The 23,648-nt window shown below is 41.3% G+C and overlaps 1 protein-coding gene across 7 annotated transcripts in view; it reads right to left on the reverse strand.

Annotated features, from left to right (window-relative positions):
- Positions 1-23,648, reverse strand: part of LOC132394341 (glypican-5-like) — an 855,183-nt gene that overhangs the window by 207,747 nt on the left and 623,788 nt on the right. The window lies entirely within an intron of this gene.

The following is a 23,648-nucleotide window of genomic DNA, read 5'->3' on the forward strand; positions in this document are numbered from 1 at the left end:
CTAATGATAGGACATGGAATGTTTTTCTCTTGATTCTTATCAACTTTAATTTTACAAGAAAGTTGAAAATTTTCCACTGAACTTAAAAAGAAGACGAGTGTCGATCAAGTTTATTTTAAATCACTCAGTCAGGCCAAATTATGGAACTTATCAATATCTTTAGAGCCTGAGATTCAAGTTGTTGAAGAATTTTGTTTAACAATTAAATATGTACATTTTGCTCTTACCAGTTCGTTTATATAAGAAGTCATCAGAAAAAACTTCAATCAGGAAAGCTGATTAATCATAAAAGTGCATATGTGACATTTAAAAGCGAAGTACTTGATAGAAACCATTTTGGTTTGAATTCTTAAAACATAGGACAGTTAGTGAAACTGTATATTTTGCAGGTGCATGTGAACTGACCTCAAACATTTTTCAGACAGAAATACAGAATGTGGAATTTGGCTGAACTTTAAAGAATATTGTCTACTACTTAAAGCAATATAGTTATTTTCCTGGCTAGTTTTTGCAGGAATTACTTAAAGATCTTTGTTTGAATTATTACAGGGTTTAAATGATTCCATTATTCATTGAATTAGTGTGTTCTGTGCAGCAATCTTTTAAACTACCATTTTTGATGCACACATATAATAAATTATAAAATAATGAAAAAAATACACACTGTCCTTGCAACTTTTAATACTTTAATAATGTTCTAGTCCTTTGAATGTTCCAAATGTTGGGTCATAGTTTTAAACTTTTGAATAATCAACATATTTCTAAACTTGGCATCTAATATAAGAATTGATACTGATAACATTGCTTCTTTAACAATTTCCTACCTGTTTCCACAACTTGTTTTTGAAAAAGTATACACTCTATAATGATCTGCTGCATGGATCCTTTACTCTTAGCTCTGAAACCTGCACAGCCAACAAAATAAATGTGGCCGGTTTTCCTCACTCCCTCTTCAGTTTTGTTCTTCACAACAAGCTCAGCATAATTAAAACTGTTGGTATGAAAGGAAGAGGTAAATTTTAATTTATAAGTATGTGCAGACTTGTGTGGAGCAGACAGCACGTCAGGGAGCCTTCCTACAACCTGCTAAGTTTTGCACTTACCTGAAGCAATTTAGGCCACGTGTGAGTAACCCCTTTAGGACAGGCAAAATGCCAGCTTCTATATCTTAATCACTTAGCTTCAGCTTATTTTAGCTTGGCTTTTGCAAATTAACTGTTGGTCGTGTGTTTCTTGGACTGTGCCCATGAAAGCTACAGGAGAACACTGCAGCAATTGAAGAGGCTGAAGGTTTGACAGGGAAATATACTAGTGAGCATTGAAATCTTACAATGGCTTTTCTCCTGTTATGTGAAAGGCTTCGTTCAAAGTACTGGTGCTGGGATTTCAGCAATTTAGGAATTTAGTTTATTGAATATGTACTTTAGAGTTGTGATGTTTTGGAGAAACACACAGGTGCCGGTTAGTCTGAGTTACACTGGGCCAAGACGACCAACAGTACCAGGAGCAATACCAGCCAAAGCACCAGCACTGCCAACACCACCAACAGCAGGTCGAGCAGCACCCTACACTAGCAGCACCTCTCGACCAGTAGCAAGTGAGGACAAGTGTTTGAAACTTGCTGGAGAACACCAGAAGCCAAATGGAACTGGAAGCTAAACTCTGACATCGACATTAAAGTCACCATTGTCGTGAATTCCTTCACCTCTTTTAGAGGCTTTCACAAAGTCTTGTAATTAGGGTGCTGTAAATGCATAAAGCAGTCTGAACCTCTGTCAGAATATTAACTCCACAGATTCTACCTGGCCTGTCTAGCCTAGCATTTTCTGTTGTGATGTTAGCATGAGAACAGTGGCTGGGAAACTTGTCAATACATCATGCATTACACGGGTATTCTGTTTGTCCACATCCAGCAAATTACTCATCTCTAACCAGTAAGTGGAGCTTCAAGAACACCACAACCTGCAAATACACCTCACGTTTTTCTAACTTTCATCACAAGACACAGCAGCAGAATTAGGCCATGCAATCATGGTTGATAATTCCCTGCTCAACCCCAATCTCCTGTCTTCTCCCAGGATCCCTTGACACACTTATTAATCAATATACCCAATGACTTAGCCTCCATGGCAATCTGTGGCAATGAATTCCAGAGATTCACCACCCTCTGGCTAAAGAAATTCCTCCTCATCTCTGTTTGAAAGGGGTGCCCTTCTGTTCTGAGGCTGTCCCCTCTAGTCCTAGACTCTCCCGCAAGTATCTAGGCCTTTCAATAGTCGGTATGCTTCAATGAGATGCTCCTTCATTGAGTTCAAAGTTCAAAGTAAATTTATGATCAAAGTACATAGAGTATATGTCACTACATACAATTTCTGTTCTTCCAGGTTTATTTTCTATGGGGCAATCTCATTAAATACAAGAAACAAAATGGAATCAATGAAAGACCACACCCAAAAGGAGGGACTAACTACCAGTGTGCTGGAAACAACGAAGTGCAAATGTAAAAAGAAAGAGAAAGGAACGAGACGTCCCGAATCATCGACACTGCTTCTTCCTATAGATGCTGCCTTGCCTGCTGCATTCCACCAGCATTTTGTGTGTGTTGCTAATATTGCATTTGCCTTCCGACCGACTCAACCTGCATATTAACCTTCAGGGAATTCTGCACCAAGTCACTTTTCACCTGATTTCTGAATTTGCTCCCTGTTTAGAAAGTAATCCAGTGCCTTTAGTTCTGCTACTAAAATGCATGAGCATACACTTCCCTACGCTGTATTCTATCTGTTGCTTCTTTGCCATTCTCCTAATCTGTACAAGTTCTTCTGCAGACTCCCTGCTTCCTGAACACCACCTGCCCCTCCACCTATCTATGTATCATCTGTAAACTTGGCCTCAAAACCAGCAATTTTATCATCCAGAGCATTAACATATGACGTGAAATGCAGCTGACCTAACAACAACCATTGTAGAATACTTACTCATCACTGGCAGCCATTCAGAAAAGGCCCATTTTCTCTCACACTTGCCAGTCAGACAATCTTCTGTCCATTCTGTCCTGCTCAGACATTGCACCACTAAGCATCCTAGGTCACGCCATGCATAAGCAGATCATATATGCAATGTTTAGAAGGATCATACGTACGTAAAAAAAACCTGTAGAATTCACAAACCAAGCACCAAGTCCTTAATTTCTTCTAGCAATTACTTTTAAGCAAAAATTCTACTGGGGTAATACACACAAATACACAACATGCTGTTTTCAGAACAATCTGGCTATATATTAATAACATGCATAACATCAATTAACATTTAATCTAAAAGAAAAACAAATTACTTTAAAGTGAATTACTTTTCAAACAGTAATGCCCCTCTGCCTAAATCATAATCATAATCACAACAATTACATTGTTTCTTTTTTTTTTGTAAAAGCCAAAGATAATGTGGTTCAGGAGCAAAGCACCAAAGTTGCTCAGTTGAATACAGCTTAATAGGTGTGGCTAACTCTATATGAATGCTCAATTGACAAACATAACTACAAGACTTGTCCACTCAGAATCTACAGCACGTTTCAATCATTAGTGAACTTCGTCTCAACTTCATTTCCTGACCTTTGCATCTCAATGTAGTTGAGATGTTTTGAAAACTTTCCCTGACCCGGCATCCAGTTTTTTTGGACAAAATATTTCCAGATTCCCACCAATATTTGCTGAAACAAAAAAAAATGCCCTATTCTTACTACTAAGTTTCCTTATTCCTGAAGTAGGAAACTGCGTTAAGGGTTTTAAAAATGTGAATTAATCCTATAGTGAAAAACAACATAACGTTTAAATGGTAGCTTCCTCTGGAATAAATTGTTAAATAATTTGACATCATTTTATGATACAAATTACTAGATCCCATTTAATGAGTTTAGGCAGATTTCAGCCTTGTTTTGTACAGCCACATTAGATGTACAGTACTGGTTGGAGTTATGTCTAGTGTAATGCAAAAATAATTGAACTATACTGTTTGAAGAATATCTTTTTCCCATTGCCCAGAGCAATTTAAGGACACTGTGGCCTTAATTACCCTGTGCTTGTGTAGGGGTTTCTTCTTTTATGTTACTGCTAAGGTTAATAAAATGGCTTCTTTGTTATGTTAAAAATAAAAAGGGCTCTTGTTATGTTAACTGCTGAGAAAATGCTTCTCTCTTGCAGCTTGTTTGGGTTATAATTACTGATAAAGAGAATTGTATTCATTTGCTAACCAATTGGGATAGATGTTATTCTTCCTTGTGTGTCTGTAAGCTACAGGCTTTGGGGGAGAAGGCGTTTGGGACAGAGAGAGGAGACGCGATGCTGTAAGCTGGGCGACAGGACGGACCCTGAGCTGGGTTCCGTGGCCCAGGGTTTTCGGGAGGAGAACCGAAGAGGAAGGACGTGCTGGACCCACTCTGGTCGGCCACCAAGGTTGGTCCCAGGCAGCAGGTCGAAGGGGTCGGAGGAAATCGCATGGTGAGAAAAGGACCCCGTTAATTGAGCTCCAATAGTTGTGCATGAAGTGGTTGAACTCTGATAAGTTTGGAACCTTTTACTTTCCCTTTTTTATTGTATCTCTATTAATTACACAGTCCCAGTAAGATTTATAAAGTGTAATCATTTAATTGCATATGGTGTACTGTCTGTTATTTGGCGTGGTGGGGTATATCACACAGCATCTACACAAGCTGATTGCCCAGTCTGGTGGGACCAATGGCTGCTCCCCCTAGACGGAAGTGTGCTGAGCGATCCTGAGGCTTACTGGGGGCTACGTTGTGGGGGCTCATCCGGGATTAGATTCTGTGGCCCCAGTGGTCTTTGTTCGAGTTCAGACTAGTGCTGACGAGTTGGTAGTGGGACTGCCAGTGTGTATTGGTGCCCCAGGTGAAGCGGGGCCATGGGCTGTCCATATGGTCAGGAGTGAGGGGAAAGAGTAGTCGGAATGTTCCAGCTATGGCAGGCTCCACCTTGTTTTTGGGATAACGTCCACCCCTAAAGGGGCAGAGGTGTGGGCGGAGCAGACCGCTCAGTTGGTAGGTGAGTGGCAGTGCTCGGCTGAGGGAGAGCAGCAGGGATTGTTTGGAAGTTTGTGTAGGCGGACTGCTGATGGTGTTAGAACTGTAAGGTTCAATTACCCCGTAGTGACAGCTGCCAGTTATCTGAGAGCGTGAGAAAATGCATTTGGTTCAACTGGAAGTAACATACAGCACCTGGGGGGCTTTCCATACTTGTGTCAGGAGATTGGGGGTAAGTTTTCAGTGTATCTTCTCCGGCTGGGGGTGGGGGATAAATTGCTTGCGGTGTCAGGCGGATCATTTAAGCGGATCAGCCCCCCGTCAGTTGTTCAGCTGATCAAAGAGGTGTCGGGAAAATTAGTGGAGGCCCAGTGGGGGAACGGCTTGGGGTCTCTGGGGACACGTTCCCAGCAATGTACCAAGGAAATCCTGAAAGGAAAAGACCCTATTCCTGAAGGTTTAGAGGCACCATGCCCCTGTGTGTTGTTATGGATAGATGGAAGCTATGTTAAAGACATCCTCGACACCGGGGCGCAGGTCAAGTTGCTGTACAGTTTGTTTCACAACCGGTATTTGAAGCATTTACCCTTGACAACATTATGGGCACTGGAAATTTGGGGTACCAGTGCCAGTGATTACCCAGACGACGGTTATTGGTCAGTAAAACCGGAGTTCTTGGAGGCCAATGTGTGGGTGTCAGAGGGTCATGAATCGTTAGTGCTGATATATCCGGATACTGTTGAGATGGGCAGAGTTTCGATTCTGGAGGGGACCAACACCCCGCTGGTGAGGAGGCGCATGGGGGCCTGCCAGGAGGAGGTGGGTGAGAGCTTGGAGGCATTGTCTGTGCACCCAGTGTTTCAAGCTGCTTATGAGGAAGTGTGTAGCAGCATTGGGCTGGTACCAAATTCAAACGAGAGCCGATGGTGGTATGGCCTGGGGGAAGTATCTGAGAGTGAGACCCTTAGTAGACGCTCTGAAATACCACGAGGGAGGGGAATTGACCGCTGAAGACACCTCGGTGAGAGAGAGGTTGCGGCGACTGAGCCCTACAGCTGTGGGAGACGTAGGCAGTGTGTGTGTGGACTATAGGACTCTGAACGGGCACTCTGTTATCCCGATGAGTGAGGCCAAAAAGGAGAAGATGGCCGTTATAGGTCCCCTAGGATTCTTCTGGTCTGAAGAGATGCCACAGGGCATATCCGGATCCCTTGCAACCTTCCCGCAGGGCATGGGGAAGACCATGGGGGATGTGGAGGTGTTTGGAGTTTCGGTGTATGTAGATGATTGCCTAGGGTTTGGATTCGCTTTGGGGAAGTATGATGTGAGGCGAGTGCTGGAGCCCGGGCAACAAAGAATTCACGAAGTAAAACTTTCTTTGGATGATTGCCAGCTCTGGAGAAAGACGCGGATCCTGAGTGTTTGGCTGAGAGAGGAGATTTGCACTACTGAACTGAACGCTCAGAAATGCAGGCTGCAGACGGAGTGCTGCAATTCCGGGACAACCATTGAAGAATTGAAGTTCATGCTCGTCAAAGTGGAGATAGGGAAACGGAATTCTGAGCCGAAACTGTGGTCATTTACTGATGAATTAATCCAGAGAGATGAAACAATGACCAACCTTCGAAAGGATCAGCAGAAACTCAAGAAATTGATCCCGAACAGATTGGAAGAAGCTGGTGGTGCAATTGCATCCCAGATGGAGATGGACATGAAGCATTAGTCAGAACCTCTGAGATTGGGGCGAGAGTTGGAGGAGTCAGAGAAGAAGCTGATGTCTTGATTGCAGGAGGCTGTAGAGGCTGCAGAGGCAGCCCAGGCTAAGTGCTTCATTTTGGAGAAAATCAAACAGCAGCTACCGATTGAGTAAATGAGGAAGAATACGGATTCGAAGAATGATGTGCTGGATGTGTGGTACATGCTGCCTTTCGCTAACTTCCCCTTGACTGAGGAAGAGACTTTTGGCCCTTCTCCCACTGAGTCAGGTGTAGTGGGGTGGGCTAGCTGTGGGCAGCCTGGGTTACTGCAGGATCCTGAAGGAAAAGAAGCGGAGCCCTGGACATGGGACAGGGGGCTCCGAGTTACAGTGGGGGCATGAATGAGAGATTGAGAGAGGAGTTGGCTATCAGACCCGAGGTATCTCCAGTAGTGTCCAAGCCTGAAGGGTTTAGGTGAGGGGTATGGAGGTCTCGGAGGGTTAGGAAACTCCCAGATAGGTTGGCCTACGTAGCTCCTGGGGAACAGGGCGTGAGGTCTACTGTTCGGGGAGCAATGTCACTGTTTGTACCTGGATTGAGTTTGTGTGTCTGCAGGAAGGTTTGTCGAGTTATTTAGAAGTCATGAGGACATGACTAAATTTGGTGGGGGGGACAGTGTAGGAGTTTCTTCTTTCTCTGTTACTGCTAAGGTTAACAAAATGACTTCTTTGCTATGTTAAAAATAAAAATGGCTTCTTGTTCTGTTAACTGCTGAGAAAGTGCTTCTCTCTTGCAGCTTGTTTGGGTTATAATTACCGACAGAGAGAATTGTATTCGTTTGCTAACCAATTGGGATAGATGTTATTCTTTCTTGTGTGTCTGTAAGCTACGGGCTTTGGGGGAGAAGGTGGATGGGGACAGAGAGAGGAGACGCGATGCTGTAAGCTGGGTGATGGGACGGACCCTGAGCGGGGGTCCATGGCCCAGGGTTTTTGGGAGGAGAACTGAAGAGGAAGGACGTGCTGGACACGCTCTGATCGACCATCGTGGTCGGTCCCAGGCGGCAAGTCGAGGGGGTTGGAGGAGATTGCATGGTGGAAAGAGGAGCCCGTTAATCTGTTTGGACAATGAATGTTTTATAGATTCCTTTGAATAATAAAAAAATAATATTTGAAAGCTAGACAATTCAGAAGACAGTAATAGATGAAATTTTCTTCATGTCTAGAAATTGACTCACTCCTGTCGTGCAGCATTCAGAATTCCCAGTGGGATGTGCATGTACTGAGATAGGTCTTTGCAAAGAAAATCACAGCTTTATCCCCCATGACTGTTCATCAGTGCAGCATAATGCTGACAGTAAAGTATGATAAAATTGTTCTCCTGCCGTCAGACAGCAGCAAGCCTTATTATGGCCACCACGGAGGAGAGAGAAGATGCAAGGGAAAGACAGAGAACTCCTCGGATTTCAGAGAATGACTTGGAAGATCCATTGCAACAGTGAGAGCTAAAGCAGGACACCAGCAAACTACAAAGGATCACCATAAGAAAAGGAGTGTGAGTGGTGGCTGTAGTTCTCATCTCCTGAAGCATGCAGCTGTACAGAAAAATTGTGTGCGTGACTGCTGAGTAGCCGATTAGGGCCATGATTTCTCAATGGAACTAGTGTATGCACATCTATTTCAAACCCTTCCTTTTGTGGAAGAGGCATAAATAAAAGGACTAGAGAAGAGAATTGGGCTGATGCCAAAGGTCAGCAAAACAAGGGATTTATTATATATTAATTGAGATACTGTACAGAATAGGCCCTCCTGACACTTTGAGACATGCTGCCCAGCATTTCCCCGATCATCTTTTCTGAGCCTAATCACCAGAATAATGTACAATGACCATTTAACCTACCAACCAGTACGTCTAACCAAAACACTCCAAAACCTGGTCCTCTGTACCTGCCTCTGCAACTAATCCTTGACTTCCTCACCAGGAGACCGCAGTGGGAGGGCATCACAGCACCTGGAGGAAACCCACGTAGTCACGGAGAGAATGTACAAGTCCTAACAGGTAGCATCGGGAACTGAGCTGTAAAGTGTGGTGCTAACCACTACACTACTGTGTTGCTCCTGTGCAGACAGTTATTAATGAATATGATATAGTTGGGATCACAGAGACATGGCTCCAGGGTGACCAAGGATGGGAGCTCAACATCCAGGGATATTTAATATTCAGGAGGGATAGACAAGAAAGAAAAGGAGATGGGGTAATGTTGCTGGTTAGAGAGGAGATTAACACAATAGAAAGGAAGGACATTAGCCTGGAGGATGTTGAATCAATATGGGTAGAGCTGCAAGACACTAAGGAGCAGAAAATGCTGGTGGGAGTTGTGTACAGGCCACTTAACAGTAGTAGTGAGGTTGGGGATGGCATTAAACAGGAAATGTGTGCAATAAAGGAACAGTAGTTATAATGGATGACTTCAATCTACATATAGATTGGGTGAACCAAATTGGTAAGGGTGCTGAGGAAGAGGATTTCTTGGAATGTATACGGGATGGTTTTCTGACCCAACATGTTGAAGAACCAACTAGAGAGCAGGCCATTCTAGATTGGGTATTGAGCAATGTGGAAGGGTTAGTTAGCAATCTTGTTGTGCAAGACCCCTTAGGTATGAGTGACGTAATATGGTGGAATTCTTCATTAGGATGGAGAGTAACATAGTTAATTCAGAAACAAAGGTTCTGAAGTTAAAGAACTTTGAAGGTATGAGATGTGAATTAGCGAAGACAGACTGGCAAATGATCCTTAAAGGGTTGATGGTGGATATGCAATGGCAAGCATTTAAAGATCGCATGGATGAACTACAACAAGTGTTCATCCCAGTTTGGCAAAAGAATAAACCAGGGAAGGTAGTGCACCCGTGGCTGACAAGGGAAATTAGCAATAGTATCAAGTCCAAAGAAGAAATATATAAATTAGCTAGAAAAAGCAGCACACCTGAGGACTGGGAGAAATTCAGAGTCCAGCAGAGGAGGACAAAGGGTTTAATTAGGAAAGAGAAAAAAGATTACGAGAGAAAGCTGGCAGGGAACATAAAAACTGACTGTAAAAGCTTTTATAGATATGAGAAAAGAAAAAGATTGGTTAAGACAAATGTAGGTCCCTTACAGTCAGAAACAGGTGAATTGATCATGGGGAACAAGGACATGGCAGACCAATTGAATAACTACTTTGGTTCTGTCTTCACTAAGGAGGACATAAACAATCTTCTGGAAATAGTAGGGGACCAAGGGTCTAGTGAGATGGAGGAACTGAGGGAAATACATGTTAGTAGGGAAGTGGTGTTAGGTAAATTGAAGGGATTAAAGGCAGATAAATCCCCAGGGCCAGATGGTCTGCATCCCAGAATGCTTAAGGAAGTAGCCCAAGAAATAGTGGATGCATTAGTGATAATTTTTCAAAACTCTTTAGATTCTGGATTAGTTCCTGAGGATTGGAGGGTGGCTAATGTTACCCCACTTTTTAAAAAAGGAGGGAGAGAGAAACTGGGGAATTATAGACCGGTTAGCCTGACATCGGTGGTGGGGAAAATGCTAGAGTCGGTTATCAAAGATGTAATAACAGCACATTTGGAAAGAGGTGAAATCATCGGACAAAGTCAGCATGGATTTGTGAAAGGAAAATCATGTCTGACGAATCTTATAGAAATTTTTGAGGATGTAACTAGTAGAGCGGATAAGGGAGAACCAGAGGATGTGGTATATTTGGATTTTCAAAAGGCTTTTGACAAGGTCCCACACAGGAGATTAGTCTGCAAACTTAAAGCACACAGTATTGGGGGTATGGTATTGATGTCGATAGAGAATTGGTTGGCAAACAGGAAGCAAAGAGTGGGAATAAATGGGACCTTTTCAGATTGGCAGGCAGTGACTAGTGGGGTACCGCAAGGCTTAGTGCTGGGACCCCAGTTGTTTACAATATATATTAATGATTTAGACGAGGGAATTAAATGCAGCATCTTCAAGTTTGCGGATGACACAAAGCTGGGCGGCGTTGTTAGCTGTGAGGAGGATACTAAGAGGACGCAGGGTGTCTTGGATAGGTTAGGTGAGTGGGCAAATTCATGGCAGATGCAATTTAACGTGGATAAATGTGAGGTTATCCACTTTGGTTGCAAGAACAGGAAAACAGATTATTATCTGAATGGTGGCTGATTAGGAAAAGGGGAGATGCAACGAGACCTGGGTGTCATTGTACACCAGTTATTGAAAGTGGGCATGCAGGTACAGCAGGCGGTGAAAAAGGCAAATGGTATGTTGGCATTCTTAGCAAGAGGATTAAAGTACAGGAGCAGGGAGGTTCTACTGCAGTTGTACAAGGCCTTGGTGAGACCACAGCTGGAGTATTGTGTGAAGTTTTGGTCCCCTAATCTGAGGAAAGACATTCTTGCCATAGAGGGAGTACAAAGAAGGTTCACCAGATTGATTCCTGGGATGGCAGGACTTTCAAATGAAGAAAGACTGGATCAACTTTTTTCCATGCTGTACAACTACTATTACTAATGACATAGATAGGATTTAGCAAGAAATAACCTTCTGGGGTAGCAGATTGGTGTTTAAACAAATAATGTGGGCTTGTAGAATGAGGGAACTTAAAAAGTGAAAGAGCTTGGTGATAATGCAAGAAAAGGAAAGAAAGAGCTAGCATATAAACATAAAAGCACCTGAAAAATGGGGTTTGATAAGGAAAAATGGTAAAAAAAAGGCAAAAGGAAACATTTTCTTTGAATACAGACAGCGCCTATAGAAAGGATGGTAAAATGACAGCACAAAAATAAATAAATTGGTGCTATTTCGTAGCCAGTAAAAAGGCTCATCTTAAAGGTCATCAGAGCTGGGAAATGGATCTTCTGGGTTGCTCATATTTTGGAATGAGAGGGAAAAAGGGGAGTGAAGAAGCTCTACAGATTCTACAAAGATCCCAACAAGTGGAGTACCACAAAAACAAGGAGAGATAGACCTGGAAAGTATTTACCAGCTAGGCTGACATCTGATATTGGGAAAATCCTAGATCTATTATGAAAAATATGGAAACAGGGTGTTCAGTACAGTATAAATTACAGTATAATTACAGCAAAAAGCTTAACCTGTGCCTGCTAAAAAGAACTGAAATAAACATACTAAATACTGGAAAGTCTCAGCAGATCAGAGAGTGACTATGGAGAGAGAAGCAGAGTAAGTGGTTAAGATTGATAACCTTACCCCATGAGCATCCATGCTGACTGAAGATATCTTAAAAAGGAGCATGCAGAGAGAATTGCAATATCCTGTGAGATCTGGGCATGAAAACTGATCAGGTTGAATGATGTGAACTGACCTGGACATGGTCTTCTTTGCATTTTATTATGCGAACAAAAATATATTCAATTCCTTCACCAACTTGGCTAATACTGAAGAAAAACAATATTCTGTGGTTGAATTATTGTAGTAAGGTTGCATTACCTTTGACCTAAATGAGGCATTGCTTAAGTAATGCCATAAACATCATCTAATTGGTTGAAATACACATAACTTCCTATAATAGGCTATTTTAATTGGATAACACTCTGCAGGGCTGCAGCTGAAACATATAAATGGCTAGCAAGTAGCCGTTACATATGTTACTGTTCAATTTAACTTTGCTTCCCTGATTGCAGTTCTGCAGTTATTCTGGTCTGGATTGAGGAAGAACAAACTATTTGTTTTTGATTTCATTTTGTTAGCTATATTTTTAAGGCTTACAATAGTTATATTTCATGAGGTTAAATCTATGTAGGATGTTAAAGTTAATTTTGTTCTTTAGAAATTATTATTTCATTGCTATAGGGAAAACAACTTTTAATATTATGACAATTGGCAAATAACTTGTTCAAGTAAACCCAATGAACTGATTCCACTCTATCAAAATAAACACTAAACAGTCTTCATGAAGGGCCTCAGCCCAAAGAGCGATTGTTTATTCTGTTTGACGCAGCCAGACTTGCTGAGTTCCTCCAGTATTTTGCACTTGTTGCACTAAATATTAAACATTTTAGGATGTTAATATTAGGTAGAAAGATCAGGAGAACATGGGATGGATCACTTCCTTTGCTTGCCTCTCAAAGGATGGCTGAAATGATACCTAGTTTTTAAATCATGCATTGATATTGGTTTATTATCATCACGTGTACCAAGATACAGTGCATTTTGGTAGAATACGATAAAATAACAATGCAGAATAGAGTTTAAAAGCTACTGAGAAATTGTATTGCAAGTAAATAATAAAAGTGCAAGATCCTAACAAGGTAGATTGTGAGGTCAAGAGTCCATCTTGTCGTATAAATAGTCTGTTCAAGTGTTTGATAATAATGTGATAGAACTTTGAGGACATGATCAAAACGTAATGCTTAAAAAGGCAGCATCCATCATTAAGGACCCACATCAGCCAGGACACACCCTCTTCTCATTGCAACCATCAAGGAGGAGATACAGAAGCCTGAAGACACACATTCAACAGTATAGGAACAGGTTTTTCTACCCTACCATCAGACTTTTGAATGGACAATGAATCTATGACAGGTGGGACAGGTGCCAGAGAAGCAGAGCCAGGGGAATGGGGGGTGGCACGAGCACGAACATACCCAACCCTGCCACATCAGGCCAGGTCATTTCACTTGATTCCAAACAACTGGTTTATTAATCATTACAGAAGGTCTCTCTAGTGCTTCCTGCTCCCTCTCCTCTCACCTTCCCCTTTTCCTAACCATGATTCCCCTCTTCCTGCTTTTGTCCCACTCCCAGTCCACAATAGAGACCCATATCAGAATCAGGTTTATCATCACACAATAGATCATGAAATTTGTTTTGCTTTTTGTGGCAGCAGTACAGTGCAATACATAAAATTACTGAAAAAATATATCTCTCTAGGGCGCCTAACAATTTTGCGCGTGCGCACACACACACACTCACACACACACACACACACTCACACACACACGCACACAACGTACACACACACTCACACACAATGTACACACACACAAACACACATATTTGTTTCTTACTGTAATTTATAATTTTTCATTATGTGTTGCATTGTACTGCTGCCACAGACAACATATGCCAGTGATATTGAACCTGATGTTCAGGCTTTTGTAACATCTGCCCAATGGGAGAGGGGAGAAGAGAGAATATCTGGAGATGGTTGCTTTACTTAGGCAGCAAGAAGTAAAGCCAGAGTCTACAGAAGGGAGGCTTGTTTCGGTGATATGTTGAGCTGGGACCACAAATCTCTGCAGTTTCATTCAGAGAAAACGAAAGTGGAGCAAATGGAGCAAGCCTGGAGTTTTGCTAGGTACAGAGGGTTATAAGTTCAAGAGTCATAAAAATTAGCAGACAGATGCAAGGTAAAAGGCATTTTGAACTTTATTGCAAGAGGATTCTTGGAAAGTATTGTAACAATTTTGGACCCCTTTATTAAAAAAGGATATACTGGCATTGGAAGCATTCCACAAGACTTGCAAGATTATTGCCTAGGGTGAGAGCTGTCTCCTATTACCAGCAACTAAAGACATTAGGCCTATAATTTTTGCACTAAGCAGAACAAAGGATGACCTTTTTAAAATATGTAAGATTCTGACAGAATATATGTTGAGATGTTTCTACTAGTTGGAAAAGGGGGCATAATGACTACATTAAGATTGGACCTTTAACACTGAGGTGCATAGAAATGTTTTCCTATAGAGGGTAGTAAAACTTTGGAATTCTCTGCTCTAAAGTGAGGCAAGATCTCTCTGGTTATTGTGTGTGTGTGTGTGTGTGTGTGTGTGTGTGTGTGTGTGACCATATTCAACCCTGAGATACAGTTCCTTACAGCCAATCATAGTAAATACAATGAAACACAATAGAATCAAAGATAGACCGCTAGACAACACCTGACAGGATGGATAAAAACCAATGTAAAAAAAACAAAAACTGCCTGAAAGGAGTTTGTATGTTCTTCCCGTGATGGCGTGGGTTTCTTCCGGGTGCTCCATTTTCCCCTCGTGGTCCAAAGATGTACCAGTTGTTAAGTTAAATGGTCATTGTAAATTGTCTCATGATTAGCCTTGGATCAAATTGGGGAATTGCTGGTGGTGTGGGTCAAAGGGCCGGAAGGACCTATACCACGTGGTATCTCAATAAAATACGATAAAAAATAAATTGCTTCTCTCTTTCTCGGGCATGATGAAAGGTCCCTTTCCCTCTCTGCCCCATCTAAAATAGAGATCTCCTCTGTACTCTTTCTCCTTCTAGAGATGCTGCCTGACCTCGTGAGCCTTTCCAACATTTTCCTTTTCTTGTTTTTGTATCATGCTGGCTCAGATTTCCTTATCCTACAGATGTACTGTGGGTCTGGTCTTCTGAGTTGCCTCTGCTGCTCTGCTTCTGGACCAGGCCTCCTCTGCATTTCCTGACTCCCATTCCAAAAAAATAAACGCTTATGCGAAAACGTTCTCATTACATGAATATTACATGCGACATTTACAGATTACTTTTATGTTGATGGGCATGCAGCTTCATTAAGTACTTCTGTTTTCTTGTTAAGGTGATGGTGTGCATCTTGAACAAAGCAATATTTTACCTTTAACCGATTGACATTAATATTTAATATTTACATTTTCTAATTCAGCTACATTTTAATTTAACTTACTAGTATATGCTGAAAAATGAGAGAGCATTTACCTCTGAGTCTTGCTTCTATTTATAATTCTTATCCTAAGGATTCCAAAGGAGTTGCCAAATCGCAATTAGCTTTATGTAGTGGATTAATGTACAATCCTAGCTTGTAATAAATTGACAGAATGTTATTCGGTTGTGAACTTTATCTGTTAGTTGCTATGCCTAAGGTCTTGAGAAGTGAATGGAGTTAATTGAAATAACTGTATTGAATGAAAGTGAAGTAAAGTTGTTTTTCCAGTTGGTTTCTAGGTGGAGAACTGAATCAGAGTATAATGGTTTCCTTTTGAGCTTGAATTTGAGTAGATTCTGCGACTCCCAAACATCCGAAAACAGTTGGTTAAAACAGTTCATTACTTTACATTAAGTACATGTGTCACTGGTGTGAAAAAGTATGAAAACAATTTCCTAGTTTACCTTTTTTAAAGTTCTTAGCTGTTATAAAATTTAATTCTTCTATCTATATATATATAATATATTTATTTGAAAACTTTCTAATAATTTGTAAAATCCTTTACAGAAGTGATTCAAAGATTCAAGCTTGTAATTTCAGTTAAGTTGTTCTATTCAATAATTTGGTTATATGTAAAATGTAATCTTTACCAAGTGAATGCATGTCAATCAATGTTCACAAAATTAAAACTCAACTCAAACCCAACCTATTCATAGCTAAAAAGTACAAAGTTTAAAGTAAGTTTATTATCAAAGTACATATATGTCACCATATACAACCCTGAGATTTGTTTCCTTGCAGGCATACTCAATAAATCCATAACAGAATAATAACCATAATAGAATCAACGAAAGTCCACACCAATTTCAGCATTCAACCAGTGTGCAAAAGACAATGGACTGTCCAAATACAAAAAGAAGGAAATAATAACAATAATAATTATTATTAATAAACAATAAATATTGAGTACATGAGTTGAAAGGGTCCTTAAAAATGAGTCCATAAAGGTTGTGGGGACATTTCAATGATGGAGCAAGTGAAGTTGGGTGAAGTTATCCCCCTTAGTTCAGGCACCTGATAATTGAGGGGTAGTAATTGTATCTGAACCTTGTGCTGTGAGTCCTGAGGCTCCTGTACTTTCTTCCTGATGGCAACAGTGTGAATGGAGCATGTCATGGGTGGTGGAGGCCTCTGATGATGGATTCTGCTTTCTATGGCAATGCTTCATGTAGATATACTCAATGGTTGGGTGGGCTTTACCTGTGATGGACTGGGCTGTATCCACTACTTTTTGTAGACTCTTCCATGAACAAACCTGAGAACTTACTATTCATTTAAAACCTAACCAACCACCTTGGTCTGGAAGAGTAGGTAGAAATAATGGAAAATCAGGACTTTGCCTTAAGAAAATCAAAGATAGGGCATAAAATCAGAAGGCTACAGCTGGAGTATCTGCTTAGTGTTGGTAACTACGCTACAGGAAAACATGACTGTGCTGTAAAGAGTATGGAGAAAATTCAGCTATTGTTAGAGATGGAGTTCAGTTATGAAGTCAAATTGGACAGGTTGGGTTGCTTGGAGAAGAGGAACTTGAGAGTCCATCCCCCGGAGAAGGAAGGATTCAAAGGGGGGAAAGGGGCCACAGTGGTTGACAAAGGAAGTCAGAGATTGCATAGCATTAAAAAAAAAGTATGACAGAGCTAAGGTGAGTGGGAGGACAGATGATTGGGAAATTTTTAAGGAACAACAGAACTTAACTAAAAAGGCAATACGGGGAGAAAAAATGAGGTACGAACGCAAGCTAGCCAGGAATATAAAGGAGGATAGCAAAAGCTTTTTTAGGTATGTTAAGAGAAAGAAGGTAGTTAAGAACAATGTTGGGCCCTTGAAGAATGAATTGGGTGAAATTGTTATGGGAAACAGAGAAATGGCAGAAGAATTTAATAAATACCTTAGATCTGTCTTCACTAAGGAAGACACAAGCAATCTCCCAGATGTATGGATGGGCCAAGGACATAGGGTAACAGAGGAAATGAAACAGATTGACATTAGGAAGGAAACAATGATGAGTAGACTGATGGGACTGAAGGCTGACAAATCCCCAGGTCCAGATGGTCAGGATCCTAGGGTACTAAAGGAGGTGGCCCTGGAAATTTCCAATCATTTTCCAATGTTCGTTAGACTCAGGATCAGTTCCTGAGGATTGGAGAATGGCTAATGTTATCCCACGTTTTAAGAAGGGTAGGAGGGAGAAAACAGTGAACTATCGACCTGTCAGCCTGACAACAGTAGTGGGGAAGATGCTAGAGTCCATTATCAAAGATGAAATAGTGGCATATTTAGATAGCAGAGATAGGATTGGGCCGAGCCAGCATGGATTTATCAAGGGTAAATCAAGCTTGACTAATCTATTGGAGTTTTTCGAGGATGTAACCAGGAAGTTAGACAAGGGAAATCTAGTGGATGTAGTGTACCTCTATTTTCAGAAGGCATTTGATAAGGTCCCACATAGGAGACTGGTGGGCATTAGGGGGAAGACATTAATATGGATAGAAAACTGGTTGGCAGATAGAAACCAAAGGGTAGCGGTGAATGGGTGTTTCTCGGAATGGCAGGTGATGACTAGTGGGGTGCCACAGGGCTCGGTATTGGGACCACAGCTGTTTACGATTTACGTCAATGATTTAGATGAAGGCATTGAGAATAACATCAGCAAGTTTGTTGATGATACTAAGCTGGGTGGCAGTGTGACATGTGATGAGGATGTTAGGAGAATTCAGGGTGACTTGGATAGGCTGGGTGAGTGGGCAGATACTTGGCAGATGACGTTTAATGTGAATAAGTGTGAGGTTATCTACTTTGGGAGTAAGAACAGGAAGGCAGATTATTATCTGAACGGTGTAAAGTTAGGTAAGGGAGAAATACAAAGAGATCTAGGAGTCCTTGTTCATCAGTCACTGAAGGTAAATGAGCAAGTGCAGCAGGCAGTGAAGAAGGCTAATAGAATGTTGGCCTTTATTACAAAGGGAATTGAGTACAAGAGCAAGGAAATCCTCTTGCATTTGTACAAGGCCCTGGTGAGACTTCACCTGGAGTATTGTGTACAGTTTTGGTCTCCAGGGTTAAGGAAAGACATCCTGGCTGTAGAGGAAGTGCAGCGTAGATTCACTAGGTTAATTCCTGGGATATCCGGACTGTCTTATGCAGAGAGGTTAGAGAGACTGAGCTTGTACACGCTGGAATTAAGGAGATTGCGAGGGGATCTGATTGCAACATATAAGATTATTAAGGGATTGGACAAGATAGAGGCAGGAAATATGTTCCAGATGCTGGGAGAGTCCAGTACCAGAGGGCATGGTTTGAGAATAAGGGGTAGGTCATTTAGGACAGAGTTAAGGAAAAACTTCTTCTCCCAGAGAGTTGTGGGGGTCTGGAATGCACTGCCTCGGAAGGCAGTGCAGGCCAATTCTCTGGATGCTTTCAAGAAGGAGCTAGATAGGTATCTTATGGATAGAGGAATGAAGGGATATGGGGACAAGGCAGGAACTGGGTATTGATAGTAGATGATCAGCCATGATCTCAAAATGGCGGTGCAGGCTCGAAGGGCCAAATGGTCTACTTCTGCACCTATTATCTATTGTCTATAACACCTGAGAGGTTTACAAAATATCAGAACAGCTTTTTCACCCAGAGGGTATTTGGAACGTGGAACAGTAGGGAATGGTTTTAAGTACTCTCACAGCATTTAAAATGTTTTTATCTTAACCACAGTTTAACCTGTCCTGCCATGCTTAGTGATTTGTTCACATACACCTCGGATTTCTCGTTCTTCTACCCATTTTAAAATTGTATCCTCCAGTTTACCTTTCTCTTCCTAAGTAAAAACTGCATTTCTCAACATCAAATCTCCCACCTATCTGCACATTTCATCTATAGATTGATATCTCCTTGAAGTCTTACAATAAGATAAACTTTTAAGAGTAGAAAAACATGTGTATCACAAAATATTCAATTAGATAAAATTGTTTTTTGAGCAGAGTGTCTGCTAAACAATAATTATAGCTCAGTTCAATATAGAAATTCAACCACACCTTGTACAAGAATGCATAATTATTCATATTAGTGATTTGATTTTAGCTTGAAATTATGATCATAGAGATCACTTGATTCTGGTGATGAATGTTGGAAAACAGTACTCCAAACAGTGGAACTGAATGTCTGACAACAACCTCAAGATCTCTGCATTGAATTAACCAGAAATCATGAAGCTGTTTGTTTTTCAAGGATTAAGAACACCTAAAATAGATTCATCAGTTGCAGAATCCACATCAATACATCAGCTTTTATGATGTTTGTGGTGGAAGAAAGATGCCATTTATTACCAGAACCATGTGAATTTCATGTAAGAATGACGACACAGTGGTGCAGTTAGAATTGGGGCTGTTTCACAGCTTCAGTGACCCTGGTTCCATGCTGATAACCAGGGCTACTGTACCGATTTTGCTCCCTTGGGACTGAATGGGTTTCTTCCAAGTGTTGCATTTCCAAGCCCTCCCCACCATATATCTTAAAGATGCACAAGTTGCACACTCCAAGCTGTCTTGAATGTGAAAGTAAAATATGGGGTTATTGACAAGAATAAGGGATGAATAAAATGGCATTAGTGTAGGATTAGTATAAATGGATGCCTGATAGCCAGTGCAGACTTGATGAGCTGAAGATCCTGTATGATATGACAAAACTGTTAAACATAGAACAGTACAGCATGGGAACAACCTACTCAGCCCACAACGTTGTTCTGAAACAGCTAAAAAGCACTAAACACTCATCCCTCCTACCTACACAATGTCCATATCTTTCCATCTTCCTTACATCCATGAGCCTATCCAAATGTACTAGAACAATACTACAGGGAAGAGCAAAACAAGTTAGTCTACTTTTATTGTCTGCACTTCACCATGTGGACAGGATAGAAAGTGTACCTGAGAACTTGAACACCAATTGTACTAATCAAAACAAATTATCAATGAAACCTTTCACCATGTTGTAAATTAGGACAAAAATATTAACAAGAATAAATTAAATCTGTAGAAGGGCAGGCACTGGAATTTCATGAAGTATAGCTTCTAGAATTATTAACTGGTAAGAGATCCATACTTTGTTGAAGCCACCATGAAAAAAACACAAGAAGTTTGGAATTGTGGATTTGAACTTGATGCTTTTATCTAGCACTTGACCAAGCATGTTCTCCCATCATGTATGTGAACTGAGGAAATTCCATTTCCTCATATTTCAGATGGCTTTTCAAAAGAGTAGGTAAGTTATAAAGGGAAAGGATTTAGGGAATGAGATCCAGAAGAGCTCTGTTAACAATGATGAAGTGAAAGGGCTGGGTTATGGATATTTCAGAATGAAGTATGAGAAGGAAAAAGGACATGAATTGAAATATATACAGGGTATTGAGCTGATAGGATTTACAAAACAACGATGGCAGAATGGTATAGGGGCTGCATTTGGCCCGTTGAGTTCTGCCTCCCAGCACCGGTGATCTGGATCAATGCTGACTTCTGGTACTGTCTATGTGGACTTAGTGTGCCCCTAGAGCAGGCGAGATTGGTTGAACATGGGAAGGGCTGGAAGTGTAAACAGATGGGATTATGAATGGATTAGAATAGGATTTGTGCAGAAATTGATGTATGATTGTCAGCATGAAATTAGCAGGATGAAGGGCATATTTCCATCTCTCTATGATAATGTGACACAATATTGAAATCAACATGGGGATTTGTTGGTCTCACTGAGGGTTAATGAGTCTATAATGAGAGTTAACCAGTCACAGGAACTTTGCATGGCATTGACAATGGTGAGAAGCTTTACTTGGATGAATAAAGTTACAGCCAGGGAGTTTCATGAAGAATGTTTGAAAAATTCAAAGAAGGGTTCAGAAATAATTTAGTAACAGTTGGTGTGTATGAGAAGAAGTTTATTAGATTGAAATAGGTGATTGACAAGATATTAAAAGATGCTGGATGCCATCAGGTCGGTGAAAAACAATTAATTTTTCAGGGTGAAGTCCGTTCATCTGAATTTGAAGAAAATCAGAGATTAAATGATTTACACTCATGCATAGATGGGATTGGAATGCAGGAAACAACAGAGCAGAGCCCTTGGGAGCATTCAGACCGGAATAGCTCAGTCATAAAAGAGGCAGAAATGGTTGATAACGAAGCTAGAGAAACAAAAGAGGTGTAAATGAAATGGCAGTATGAAATTGTCGAGCTTCTAGAAATTCAGGATCATCATTGTGGTCTACCTGGGCATGTCCAATGATACAGATGCAAGTGGGATAACAAGGACACATTAAGTACAACAGGCAATCTGACCCAGTAGGATAAGTATAAATGGATACTTAATGATCAGTGCAGACCTGATGAGCTGGTGTAAAGATTGCAAATGTAAGTTTAAGTAAGTAACTTAAAGTAAATATAAATTGTTAAACTGTACAATATAACCAAACGTTGAAGCAAGTTGTTCCCTTCGGCTTATCTCAGCTCTAAATCATTATATCATCTCATAAGATTACAGAAGAGCAGGCTGAGTCAATTGTGTGAAGTGCCAAGTCGAGCTCAATTAGATTTAATTTAAAAATACATCCTGCAGCAACATCAAGTGGAATCCAACAACATAATTAATTAGTTGCACCATGGGCATAATTAAAAGTACTGAGAAATTCAAATGTATTACACTTGCTATATGTTATAGCTGTACGAGACAGTGAGACCACACTTGGAGTATCGTGTGTAGCCTGGCTTTGGGAAGGACGTCATTAAGTCATAAGGTGATGCACCATCAATAACTCACTCTGAGACATAAAGGCGAGATATCGGCTTTTATTGACTGGAAGAAGGAACACGCAGTGAGTGACCACCATACTTCGTCCTGGAGACTGAGAGGCCGGGCTCAGGCCTCAATCGCCTTTATACAGGGGTCTGTGGGAGGAGCCACAGGAGCAGTCAGCAGGGGGCGTGTCCAGACAGGTATATGTAGTTCACCACATAAGGGATGTAGAAAAGATTCAGCAGGATGTTGCTGGAATTGAACAGCTTGAATGACAAGGAGAGTAGCTGTTTTCCTTGGGGTGTCAGAGGCTGAAGGGTGACCTTATTGAAGTACATAAAACCACGAGGGGTAGAGGAGAAGTGAATAGACACAGTCATTTTTGTCTCAGGATAGGGGAGTCAAAAACTAGAGGGATTAGGTTTAAGGAGAGAGGGGAAACGCTTATAGTCAGAGTCATACAAAATTGGAAACAAATCCTTTGAACCACCTGGTTCACCCTGACTAAGATGCCCATCGAAGCTACTCATTTCCCCATGTTTGAAGTATGTCTTGGCAAATTCGTCGTAGATGTTTTCTGCACTCCTTTTAACTTAACAGCATCTTTCCTATTGCAGGGTGACCAAAACGGAACATAATATTCCAAATGCAGCTCGCCAATTCCCTGCACCTGCAACAATCCCCGTTCCTATACTGACATCTCAGTCCATGGCCTCCTCTACTGCCACAGCGTGGCCACTATCAGGTAAGAGGTGGAACTCCTGATACTCCATCCAGGTAGCCTCCAACCTGATTGCATGTATGTCAATTTCTCTAACTTCTGATAATCTCTCCCCCTTCCCCTTCTGTCTTTTTCCATTCCACATTCTGACTCCCCTCTTATTCCCTTCTCTTCTCACCTGCTTATCACCTCCCTCTAGTGGCCCTCCTTCTTCCTTTTCTCTCATGGTCCACTCTCCTCTCCTATCAGATTCCTGCTTCAGCACTTTACATTTTCCACCTTTCTCCTCCCAGCTCCTCACTTTATTCTCCCTCCCCACCCACCTACTTTCCCCTCTCACCTGGTTCATCTATCACCTTCAAGCTTGTTCTTTGTCTCATCCACCAACTTTCTTATTCTGGCTTCTTCCCCCTTCATTTTCAGCCTTGATGAAAGGTCTCCACCTGAAATGTTGACTCTTTATTCCTTTCCGTAGATGCTGCTTGACCTGCTAAGTTCCTACAGCATTTTGCGTGTGTTATTTGTAGGCCTCTCAGTTCTGCAACACTCCCCAGGGCCTCACCATTCATTGTGAAAGTCTTACCCTAAATTGCCTTCTGAAATTGCAACATCTCATACTCATTCAAATTACCTGATTCTCCATTTGTCCTCCTCGAGCCATATACACATCTAGGGGATCAAG

This window comes from Hypanus sabinus, chromosome 5 (genome assembly GCF_030144855.1).
Source record: "Hypanus sabinus isolate sHypSab1 chromosome 5, sHypSab1.hap1, whole genome shotgun sequence".
NCBI classification, from domain to species: Eukaryota; Metazoa; Chordata; class Chondrichthyes; order Myliobatiformes; family Dasyatidae; genus Hypanus; species Hypanus sabinus.